Genomic DNA, 12,633 nt, shown 5'->3' on the forward strand with positions numbered 1-12,633 from the left:
GATATTCGTTCCCAATTAGAGCTGTTGGGTTTGACAGAGGTTTTTCAACCATATCAGACATCTTTGAACACAGGCTCAAAAATGTCTGACTCCATGGGCTAGTTACCTGAATTTTGGCTGTGGTTCACTTGGCTGATCTGTAGAGCGCTAACACTTAGTGAATGGAAGGAAAGAGATTTTGAATATGGCATGATATGACTCGATATGAATGGACTGAGCTGCAAAGTAAGAGGAGCTAGTGGATGAGGCCATGGGAGCTTGTGAGTGAAACATGGGGAGTTTGCCAGTGAGGCGGAGTGGAGCTCGCCAGTGAGGCACAGAGTCTCCTTTCACTTACTTGCACAGCACCTCACTGGCGTGGTCCCCATGCCTTGTGAGCGAATGATAGGAGGCTCATTCAGCTCTATTTTTTTCAGTTTTAAATTCTTTTTTTTTATTTGATACTTGAAAATATGCCCTTGTTAATTTTGAAAAAAAGTCTGATTCCATTGATTTGAAGACATTTCCGTGACTGATATTTGATCCTATTCTCTTTGGATACTCTTTCAACACACTCACAGCAAGTCTCATGCTACAAAATATATTTCAGCACATTTCCTGCAATTACATATTTTCTACCAGAGAGGTCACCAATTCCCAAAGTGCAGCTTTAAATATATGACATCAGTGGCCCAAAATTGGTTTATTACAACACCACCTGGATTTTCAGATTTCTGTAGAATCAGCTTCATAGTAAAATATATTTTGAGATCTTTTTAATAATTCACAATGATGAATATGGTATTTATTCTGAAAAATTAATAATATTTAATATTCTTTTGCCTAAATCCTGGCAATAATAATCAGTGTATGCTCCAGATCCACGGAGGTGTATCAGCCCAGTAGACTGCCTCTGATTGTGAGTGTGCTGCTGGTTTGAGGGAACTGACATGCCCTGTAATGTCTTTAATTGCAGACGGTCTCGGTCGGGGGTCTCCAGCATGTGGCAGTGGGCTGCAGCGAAGCTCTGAGGCTCTGTGCCTCCACATGCGCCTTCCACATTAACATCCCATTTGCATGCATTAAGCAATCAGTAACCGGTCCCCCGCCACCACTGTCACTCTCATTACGCAGACGCTTCCAGTGGAGTTCTTCACACCCTCCACACAGCTCCCACACCACTGCAGTAATAATGATTAAACTGCCGTCAAATGCATGGCTGGACTCTCCAGCCTCTACAACAGCAAGACTCACGCGGTCCGCCCTTCCAGATCCTCAGCCTACTGCAAACAAGAAGAGCCGAGGAGAAGAGGAGAGGAGACGGAGAGGGAGGAGGGGGGTTTAATTGAGGTTTTTTTGATAATAAGAGGTTATTTCATGGTTCAAAGGAGGGCGTGTGCGTGTGTGTGGGGTCTGCCCAAAGCATGGCATTACATTAATTGCGCAAATAATCCACTCCAGAATTCACTGAGGTGTCTCGCGCAGGACTGCAAAACTGAGAGCAAGCAAAACCTCTTTCAGTGAGCAGCGCTTATGATAAACACAGAGAGGAATGCAGAGATCTTCCCCTGAATCAGTATCTCTCACACACAGGTTCTCAGTGGGATTAGATGGATGGAGGGATGGATGGATGGATGGATGGGTAGAGATATGTACATAGACAGATATATTAATAGACAGCTATACGTTATCTGGCAAACGTTTCTTTAAAAAAAAATTTAAAGTGTCTCTCCTCCAGTAACTGCTTTAGAGACACTATTTTAGATCTCTGTAAATGAAGCTGAAATTAATAACGTATTTTTACCATTTAAACTGTTAAATGTAAACGATGACCATTCATTTAAATCCAAGTGAATGTTATTCCTTTCCAGTGCACATTAGAAGTCTATAGACCACAAGCCAATCATATCTTAACAGTCTGCTGCTACTGATGTGTTCCATAGTCATAACACAGACTGCAGTATTATTATTATATATTGTTACTGCAGGCTACACCGGCTGGGGCTTACGATAATGTGATCAATATGAAGCATTTACTACTAAGAGGACTGTCCAGTTTATGCTTCAGTATGAATGTCCCGACAGCACACAGCAAACATAAAGGAAGTGATCAGTTCAAGCTTTGGGCATCATACACAATTCATTCCTTAACCTTATAATAACCTTAGAAACCAGAAAGCCCCCTTTCTGTATAAAGCCTGGGGAATTTGACCAAAGAACTGGATGCGATACGGCTCCAAGACAATATCTTCTTTATACACACCCCTGCAGCAGAAGTGAAATGGTGATATTATTCTCTGACCACAGCTGTGGACCATGGCCAGGCCTAAGGGGGAAGCTGAGGGACCCTAGCAATTCCCTGTTATGATTTCTTCTGGACTGACATGGAGAGAGACTGGCGCTAGAAATGCAGCAAAACTTGTCTCAACAAAACTGGGCGTGTTGCCTGTTACAATGAGCCAATCTGTCAATAAACTGGAATAACACTGAACCAAAACAGGAAAAGAGGAGAGTAGCTCATCACCGCACTTCTCTGTATTCCACGATATAGATTCATGATCACTGCACCCGAATGTTCAGGCCCTTTAATAACTTTTCAGTTTACATTCTGCATGGACTTATTAAAGTGTGCCCATTTTACCTATTGGCTTAACTGACGGAAAAAATGATTTTATCAACCAAATTAAATAATAGGGTGGCGCGGTGGCGCAGCAGGTAACACAGCTCCAGGGTCCCGCTCCAGGTATTCGAGTCCCGCTCCGGGTGTCTGTCTGTGACTGTCTGTGTGGGTTTCCTCCGCGTGATTGTCTGTGAGGAGCGTGGTGTGTTCTCCCTGTGTCTGCATAGGTTTCCTCCGGGTGACTGTCTGTGAGGAGTGTGGTGTGTTCTCCCTGTGTCTGCATAGGTTTCCTCCGGGTGACTGTCTGTGAGGAGCGTGGTGTGTTCTCCCTGTGTCTGCATAGGTTTCCTCCGGGTGACTGTCTGTGAGGAGTGTGGTGTGTTCTTCCTGTGTCTGCGAGGGTTTCCTCCGGGTGCTCCGGTTTCCTCCCACAGACCAAAAACACATGTTGGTAGGTTGATTGGCGACTCAAAAGTGTCCGTAGGTGTGAGTGTATGTGTGTCTTGCCCTGAGAAGGACTTGCGCCCCCTGCAGGTTGTGTTCCTGCATTGCGCCCAGTGATTCCGGGTAGGCTCCGGACCCACCGCGATCCTGAACTGGATAAGCGGTTACAGACAATGAATGAATGAATGAATATTAAATAATATCTCATTATCATATCATCATGTTGTTATTTAAAATAGGGCCATCCATTTTCATTGTTCATGTAATTTTTCATTTTTATTATCATTATCTTTGGTTTGTGTTAATCATCTCATACAAACACCTCAATAATAATTTCATACCACCATAAATCTGTGTGCATGTATTAATTTGTCCTGAGTGCTGTGAGCAGTCTGTTTTCCTCCCTGATCAGTAATTCAATGTCAAACACCCACGAATTCCAGGAAGCTGTGATATTTACAGCACGCCTACACACTTTACAAAATGCATATTGTTCCCCTGGCTTTGATTTCCCAAGGCAGTTAAAACAAACACTCCATGCAGGCTAATGCCGTGTTGTCCTGGCTGCTGTGATGCTGGGTGATCTTTTGCCGTATCAGTGTGTGCAGATTGTGTTAATGCAGTGTGTGGAGTCTGCTCTGGAATTTGACGTCACAGTACTGGCCTCCAGCTCTGTGTGATAAATAAGTAGATGAATCCGCCATTAGCAGTTTCTGTGATGACATTGCATGGCAGAATTTATGAGCACACCGAAACTTAAGAAGGTGCAGCAAATCACTATATGGTCAAAAGTACAGGGACATCCATCATTTAATATTTCTATATGAATATAAGATATTTTCTGCAGTAAAACATATTTCATGTTTATTTTCTCTTCTGAGAAGGATTTACTCTAGATGTTTGAACATATTTGCCAAGATATGATGACAATCAACCAAAGAAATTGAGTGAGGTCACGTACTGATGATGGATGATTGGTTCTAGGTAACTCCCACCTGCTCAACAAATTCTAAAGGTTCTGAATGAAGCTTCTTCACTCCAGAGCCTATCCAGAACTGCTCCACAGTCCAAAGCTACGGCGCTTTATGTCTCTCTTGACCACATTTTGCATTGACCAAAGACTGTGTAACTCCCCCAGGGCATGACATTTTGTCTGAAGATTTTCTGTGTAGATTATGAATACTGTGTAAAATGAGTGTAGTCAGTAATTATAAAGAATGTCTACACATTTTGGATATATAAATGTACTTTCCATCAAATTCATATCCTGTTTATAAAGACAGATGTGCTCAAAGTTCAGAACATGCTGGACATATGCATTTGCTTCATTCTACAAAAGAGGTGGGGTCAAGGCAGGGCTGGACGATTGGCCATGCAAACAGTTTTTGGTGTGGTTAGCTAACGAACCAATAAATCACCAACCAACACAGCAGCCATAAAACACAGCAAATCGTATATACCGTCTAATCCAACCTCCCGACGGACTGTGTACCATGCCGCCTTTATGTACCATTTTATAATCTGTTCAGATTAAGTTTCATGCTGTTAAGTTTCATGCTAATACACAGCTATATTTAGCATTTCCTCCATTTTAGATGTAAAATCCCTCCCCTTCAGGTCATTGCAGCCAAAGCAGCAGATATTTTGGTCAATGACATGAATTTGCATGTCAGAGAACACCAAACTTGAACTGGGTGTGGATATCTGTGGCGTGAAATCATTCGTCCTGCAAATTCCATTAAAACGAATAGGGTTTCAGTTGCCAAATTTTGCTGACTAAGGTCTACTGTGACTACAGCTTTAAACTGAAAGGATTTTCATGAGCCTTGTTTGCAGTAATCTGCTCTAAATAAATCTCTGCTACAACAAATGTATTAAACATTGCTTTGCAAATGAAAATGCAGTGCCTCAAATCTAGCTATGATTATTGACTGGGCTAGATGTCTTGCCAAGTCAAGATGCAGCCATGATATAATGATGTACCCAGGGCAATATGACTGGGTGTAAATACTAAGGGAGCCTTCTGTGTATTAACATGTCAGTCGAAGTGGTGTGAAGACAACCCATGTCCCCCTAGATTCCCGGAGGTGTGAGGAACACTGGGCGCTTAGCATTCATTAGCCACAGCTCCAGCATTAATGAGCCGAAAGTTCCATCAATTACACCCATCAGCCTGGCCTGGTGTCACCCGCTCGTCACGCAAACCCTATTTTCAGCTCTCTAGGCATCAGGCAGCACAGCTCCTCTGGAGTCACTCTGTTCCTTCACCTTACATCAGGAGAAATGAAGTTAGTCCTCCATTTGAGCCTCAGTGCTGAGAGCTAAGCACTGAGACCAGAGTGGCCTTGCTTAGGCATATGTCCAATGGTCAGATTGCTTGGATAGCTGGACCTACTTCAGCTAAAGTCTGGTGAATATATCTCTGCAGAGTTGGAACATTGTGGATAGCATATTCAAAACCAAATAAAAGCATAATCAAGTAATGCTGGGCATCTTGTCAACATACTTTGGCATTGTACACTAAATGGTGAACTTCTTTCTTAAAGTTTGAGATCAGATCTTTAAACCACGTCCACTGTAAACAGGTCAGCCTTCATAGACGAGTATTAGCAGTAGAATGAGTAGTATTGAAGGAATTACAAACTTTTTTAAAAGAGCACTGTCACAGGATTCTACAATTGTATACCTTTCTGTCCTGTTAGATCTGCCCTGGTCAAAACTGAATGCTCTTATTTTAAAGCAGAAGCATGTAGGAACAACAGTAGTTCAGCTAAGCAGCAGTAGTGATAATGCTAAGATGAAGAGTGCTAAAGCAAATTGTATGACCAGATCACCCTGGCTATTGAGAGTATACAAAGGAGAAGTGTCCACATACTTTTGGCTAGTTAGTGCATGTTACAAGCTATAATATTTAATGTCTTTCAAGATCTGTAAAATGGATGTATTTACTCTAGAATGGCTGACAAATGTTTATGTAAAGCAGTGTTAGCTTAGTGCTAACATAGTCCTGGAATCCCATAGGGGTGCTACAGCAGAAATTATTATTTTAAAGAGACAGTTCCATGTTTTCAAGGGTTTATATTTGTTCCATGCTGAAAGCCTCGGCCTAATATTCGCAGTGTGCTACTTAGTGATATGTCACATTAATATTATGCATTTTCTTCATGTACTGCTAATGTCTTTTCAGTTCCATTCTAAGAATTTATTTATTCTTAAGCCTTCTCCTTTCCCCGAGGACCCCATCTCCTCTGCTCTGTCATGGGTAAATGGAAGTATATTCCTTTGTTTTCATGTGTGCTGAAAATGGATTTCTATATGGAAAAAGCTTTACTTTACACTTATATCCACATTCAGTCTCTCTGCTGAGAGAGAGAGAGAGAGAGAGAGAGAGAGAGAGAGAGAGAGAGAGAAAAGTGGTGCTAGAGAGTGAGGGGTAGAGAGAAAGAGAGAAAACAAGAGGGAAAGAGATGAGTGAGAGGACAGAGAATGAGAGAGAGAAAACAGAGGGGGTTGGGTTAGAAAGAGGAGGGGGAAAGAGAAATGTAGATGGAGAAAGAGAGCAGAGAGAGGAGAGGAGTAGAGAGAGAGTGCAGAGACGATAGAGAGTAGAGAGAGGAGAGGGTTTTAGAGAGAGAGAGAGAGAGAGCAAGAGAGTGCAGTGACAGAAAGAGAAGAATAGATAGAGGAGAGGGAGAGAGGTGGAGGGAAAACAGAGCCGTCAGAATAAATATGAGGAGAGGAGTAGAGGAGCACCTGAGGGAGCAGGGATGGCAAGCACATCATTAGTTCAATTTTCACCCAGCGTCTGATTTCAAAGGCGGCGCTCACATAACAGTGTTCCGCAGCATTCAGCACTGATGTGTCCTCGCGCAGAAAGGAAAAATAGCAATGAGCGATGGGCAAAGTATTTTCCGAATGTTAGGCAAATGTGGGCACTGGGTTCTCAAATATTCTGCAGGAATTCTCCAAACACCTCTGTTGAGCGGTCAAAGGAACACACTGCATGTCCAAACATTTGTAGACACCCCGTATAAAGAGTGAATTCAGCTTCTTGATGGGTCACCTATTGTGGACACTGGTGTTCTATTGTGTACACAGAGCTTGTATTATCTTGAACAGCACACTCTGGAGCAGCTGCACATGAGCCTAAGCTTACTGTGCTCAATACAAAATGTCAACTAGAGGGATACAAATACCTGCAACTGTATATATAGCAGTGGGAGTGGGATCTCCGCTGATGATGCACCATACAATACCTTTGGGATGAGTTGGAGTGGCTTTCATAATCCTGAAATAATCATAACTAATCATCAATAATGCTTCTGAGAGTGAATGCCCTTTAATCATCTGAGCAATGTTTCTACATGTGGTCCATGTAAATGATGGATGAGCAGGTCGCCCACTAATGTTACTTCATTAAGTGTAACTGAAAGGTAGGATTTAAAAGAGCAGCGAGACAAGGACAAGGAGTTAGATGAACCTTAATCATTGCACAAACACTAGGACAGCAAGGAAGTAACAAGAGCAAAGACAGAAAACTAAAAACAGATGAAACAGGAAAAGCACACTAAACAGAGACAGAGAGAAACTGAGAACTAAACACTACAACTAAGATGAACCAAGGGACAAACACTGGACTGAAACCAAGGAATACCTTGAGACTGAGACCTAAGCAGTGACAATAACAGAGAAAGACCAAGGAACCACCTCTGAAACAAAATGTAAAATAAAACAAAGAGAAAAGTGTGAACAGAACAGCGTCTCTCTCATTGAAACTCCAGATTCATCACCAACCCCCAGGCTCCTTCGCTTCATTTTTTAAGAAGGTGCTCTGAATTACACTCTGCAAATGGCAAATGTAGGGGGAGTCCTGGTGCAAAAGTACCAAGTCTTACCTGGTTGCTTTAACACAAGCTATGATTTCTGTGATTTAAAAATGCATTCTTTCAATTTGAATTTTGATTTAAAAGTCATTTGTTTTCAGGCCTGCTTGAACACACTTTTTGCTTCTTCACCTCTACGTCTCAAATCTGGAAAGCTGGTCCAAGCTAGCGACTGTTCAGTTAAAATACACAATCATGGGCAGAGCACTGACAAATACCAATAATAATAAACTCAACCCAAAAAAAAAGAAAAAAGGAGAAAATCTTAGCCCAACATATTAAATCCATCCACTATGAAAGGTGTGCATTTTTATCCCTGGGAGAAATGTGAAATCTAAATCCTTCTTGGTTCTATTGATCCTGAGGAATAATACCTTTACGGTAAGACACAGTGGTGCTCTGCACTAAACGCCTGTGTGCATACCTGGCAGTCAAAAGCTATTAAGAACTTGACCTTCACTCTGAGAGACATGGTGGGGGGGGACTGCAGGCTCCACAGGATCCCAGCTGATAGACAGACAGAGAACGGCACACTCTCCATCCTTTCCGAGCCCAGATTACATCCACACAGAGAGGTGTGAGGCTTTGACGAACACACTCATTTCTCTGACAGCCTCAATCCCCCTCTCTGTTGTTTGGGGAGGAAAAGCCTGGCGCTTAAATGAAACAGCTTTGGGTTGGAATGAGCTGTTTTCTGAAGGGAAGGGCTCTGCTGCCTGCCCTGTTTGCCCTCCCTTTTCCCTCTCCCCACCCCCTGCCATTGTGATTGGAATCTGCTGAAGGAAGATAGAGAGACCATTGGCGAGTGCGATCAAGGCAGGTGACACAAGCCAACACTGCGGATGGTGGGGAATTGAACCAGGCTGATTCTTTGGGTCATAAATCATACAGCTTTGTCAACAAGCTACTCCTCTCAACCCACAACAAACATATCACTGCACAGCAGAGCTCTGTAGAGCTTTCCTTCTAAAAAATGTCCAAAGAAAAGCGTTGGAGATCTTTCAGCTTTTTAGTCTCAAAGGCACCTGATTGCACTCCATTCAAACTAAGTCAACACTAGATTTACTACTGTATGTAGGGAGGCTTTTGAAGCTGTTTAATGATATCATTAGCACATGTAATGGAATTTAACTCAAAAAGACCCTTACTTTGTAAACTAGCCAACAACTGGAAAACTAGCCTTAGTTCATACATGAGGGAACCAACTGTAAAGTGTACCTCCTGCAGTTTTCTAATGTATAAACATGACACAGTGAGCTTTTAGATTACACTGTAATATTCACCAGCTCATATGCATGCAATCTCACTGACGGCCAATTAACGGGCACCAGATGGACTTTAATCTGTAAACATAGAACTACAAAGAATCTGAAGGCCAACAAAATGGCAGCTTTCCGATAAAAACACTTCAAGCTTCCTTTTATGATCGCAAAGTCAAGCTTCACTTTAGTTTCAGCTCTGAAAAACATCCAGGACTTGCTCTAAAATCCATTCTTTTTCTGTAAAAAGACAGCTAATGTATAACTAGGAAGCAAGTCTTTAGTCACGCTTTGTCTAAAATGGCTTCCTATTCACTATTTCCTACATTACTCACTTTAAAGTGCACTATTATGTATTCAGTAGGGTTGTGACTGATTTTGGAAACTTCCTCATGCAGTTTTTCACAAAACAAAGCAATGTATTATGGGTAGCCTCTATCCATTAATGTACATGGGTTGTAAACTACATTTGATGTGCATTGTGGGATTGTTTGACTGTGCTGAAAATTGTCCACTGTGTTTTTGGAACCTCATAATACTAACAAACTAAGAACAATGAATTGGCTGCCCCTCAAACCAGACATCATTCTATATGTTTGGCATTAGATTGTCAGGACTCTGCCAGTTGCATTGGTTATCTGTCTCCTTCTACACTTCATGCCAAAATAACAGACTTTTGTTTGGTCATTTTGTATCAGGTATCAGACTCCCTACTAAGTCTGGCAATGTGAGACTAATAATGGTCTCCCAAAATGAACAGTCACTGTAAATATTAGTAATTTCTGCAGGCTGGTAGTTTGAGATGGACCCCACCTTGTTGGCATCAGCAGGAGAATCAGCAGGCGGCTAATCACCACTCAGCAGCAATAAGGATGTGCACCCCCAGCTGACAGCAGCAGCAGCAGCCCGAGGGGAAGACCAGGAGACCACCATTGTCTAAGCAGCAATGAGGACACGCTACCCCAGCCAATATCAGCAGCAACTAGTGATGGTGTTAGCAAACCACTACCTGCCGAACAGTGGCAACGAGGACCTGTTACATTAATCGCCATCAGCAACAGCCAGCAGCAGGAACAGCTGGACGCCAGCCACTGGCGAAGACAACAGCTTCTGTCAACAGTCCCAGCCAACAGAAGTGGCGAAGGCAAGCAAGCAGCCACTGAACAGCAGTGACAAATCAAGCTTCCCTGGACCCTAGTCAGCAGGCCCAGCCTTTAGCATTGGAGATGCAGCTAACTGTCAAGCAGTGACAAAGAAACCATGTCCCCCTCTGTCAGATCTCACAGCAGACAGCAGAAGAAGAGGCAAAGCTGCCATACCCAGATACCCTCACAGATAGCCACAAACTAAGCAAAACAATAATACAATAAGACAAAAAACCATGAGTAAGACTCAGGGAGCAGTAGAAGTCAAAAAGAGTGACATTAGCATGCTCTTGCCCAGAAGTGAAATAAGACAGACTCTTTTTATTGACGATAATAATGGTCTTGATTGGACACAATAAATTATTTTGTTTTTTTATAGGTAGTCACTGAAGCTAGTGTAATATATTTCCAATGCTGTAAGTGGTAAATGGACCTAATGAAGTGGTAAAAGTAAAGGTACCTGATAAAATATCTATAGCTACTATAATAACAACCCAGTAATTAACTGTCTTTTCTCCCTTTGTTTCATGCTGAGACAGGAGCATGTTGTGTTACAGTCTATTTATAGTATCCTGGTACAAGAGGTTTAATTATCTCAGAGTAAGTCCATTATTTACATCATTCAAACTATAGGAGAGTAGACAACTTTTCAGGCTCGATTTTCTGTGACAAAAGTACAGCATCATGTTTGTATTTAAATCTGCCAGTTGTAAATATCCTTATTTCAAAATTAGGTTTGCTTTAGAAACATGACTTTAGCCAAGATTATCAACCAACATAGCTAGAAATCGGGTGGCACGGTGGCGCAGCAGGTAGTGTCGCAGTCACACAGCTTCAGGGACCTGGAGGTTATGGGTTCGATTCCCGCTCCGGGTGACTGTCTGTGAGGAGTTGGTGTGTTCTCCCCTGTCCGCGTGGGTTTCCTCTGGGTGCCCAGAGTCCAAAAACACACGTTGGTAGGTGGATTGGCGACTCAAAAGTGTCTGTAGGTGTGAGTGTGTTGCCCGAATGTGTGTGTGTCTGTGTTTCCCTGTGAAGGACTGGCGCCCCCTCCAGGGTGTATTCCCGCCTTGCGCCAATGATTCCAGGTAGGCTCTGGACCCACCGCGACCCTGAATTGGATAAGTGGTTACAGATAATGAATGAATGAATGAATAGCTAGAAATCGACAAGGGATTTAACCAATCACATGTTGATTAATAATGGGTGGTAGCTAACTCTAGACTTCTAGTCAACACACTGAAGTCAGATCAGATTCTAGAAGTGTAAGCTTTGTGACAGGAATTCCTACTTAAAGAGTCACTGTAAAATTGCTAAATATATATATATATATATATATATATATATATATATATATATATATATATATATATAATATATCCAAATACTCCTGTTACAGAAGTGAAAAATCTACTGTATCTTTTCTAATCTACAACAGGCTAAAATGTTCAAGTGAACCAGCATTATTACTGCTAGAATCCCATAGAGGGTCTGATAGAAATTAGCATCGCCGGAGCTGTGTTTTATACCTTGTTTGACATTTATGGTCTAAAAGGAAGACCTGGCTCTAATAGTCATTCACTGGCTCTGAGAATAAACTCACAATACCTTGTCAGCAAGTGTTTAAAATCATCAGGACAGTAACAAAACTTTGAGAACTCAGAACCTTTGTAGATCATGTGCCTTTTTACTCAGATGAGATTTAGAGAACAAACCACTACAAAAGACCAGAAAGCACCAGCCTGTCCATAAATGAATGGAGCAATTTGTTCAGTGAGTGATAAATGTCCTTGAGCCCAGAAGAAAAAAGACCAAGAAATATAAATGCATTTTATATCTCTCTTAGACTGAAAGTAAAGGACTTATTTTGTTCTGAATTTGAATTTGGGCATTAAGAAGCTTTTGTGTCATGCTTTGAGCAATAAATGTATGATCTTAGTCCTTTGGCTTCGAAAAAATTCTTGCAGTGCTCAATTTCTACATCCAGAGAAAGCTAAGCAAGCAAAACAAACTGTGAAGGGTGGAATGAGTTTTTCAGTTCGTATAGAGATTGAAGCTGACTAAAGCGAGTCCCTGTGCTGTGATTTATGACAAGAAAGGTAATAGTACTGAAAATGCCTTCATGAAAGTTCTTAAACTATATTCAGTTTGGACAAACTATTTCAGTTTATCTGAATAGTGGGGAAACACAAATATATTTATTTAGAACATGACAATATTACAGAGAATGCTAAGTTAATATTAATGCTTTAATATGTTATAGTGTTAATGTTTATGTTATTAATTTAACATTAACACTGTCA

The sequence above is a fragment of the Hoplias malabaricus genome, chromosome 1 (genome assembly GCF_029633855.1).
Source record: "Hoplias malabaricus isolate fHopMal1 chromosome 1, fHopMal1.hap1, whole genome shotgun sequence".
NCBI lineage: Eukaryota > Metazoa > Chordata > Actinopteri > Characiformes > Erythrinidae > Hoplias > Hoplias malabaricus.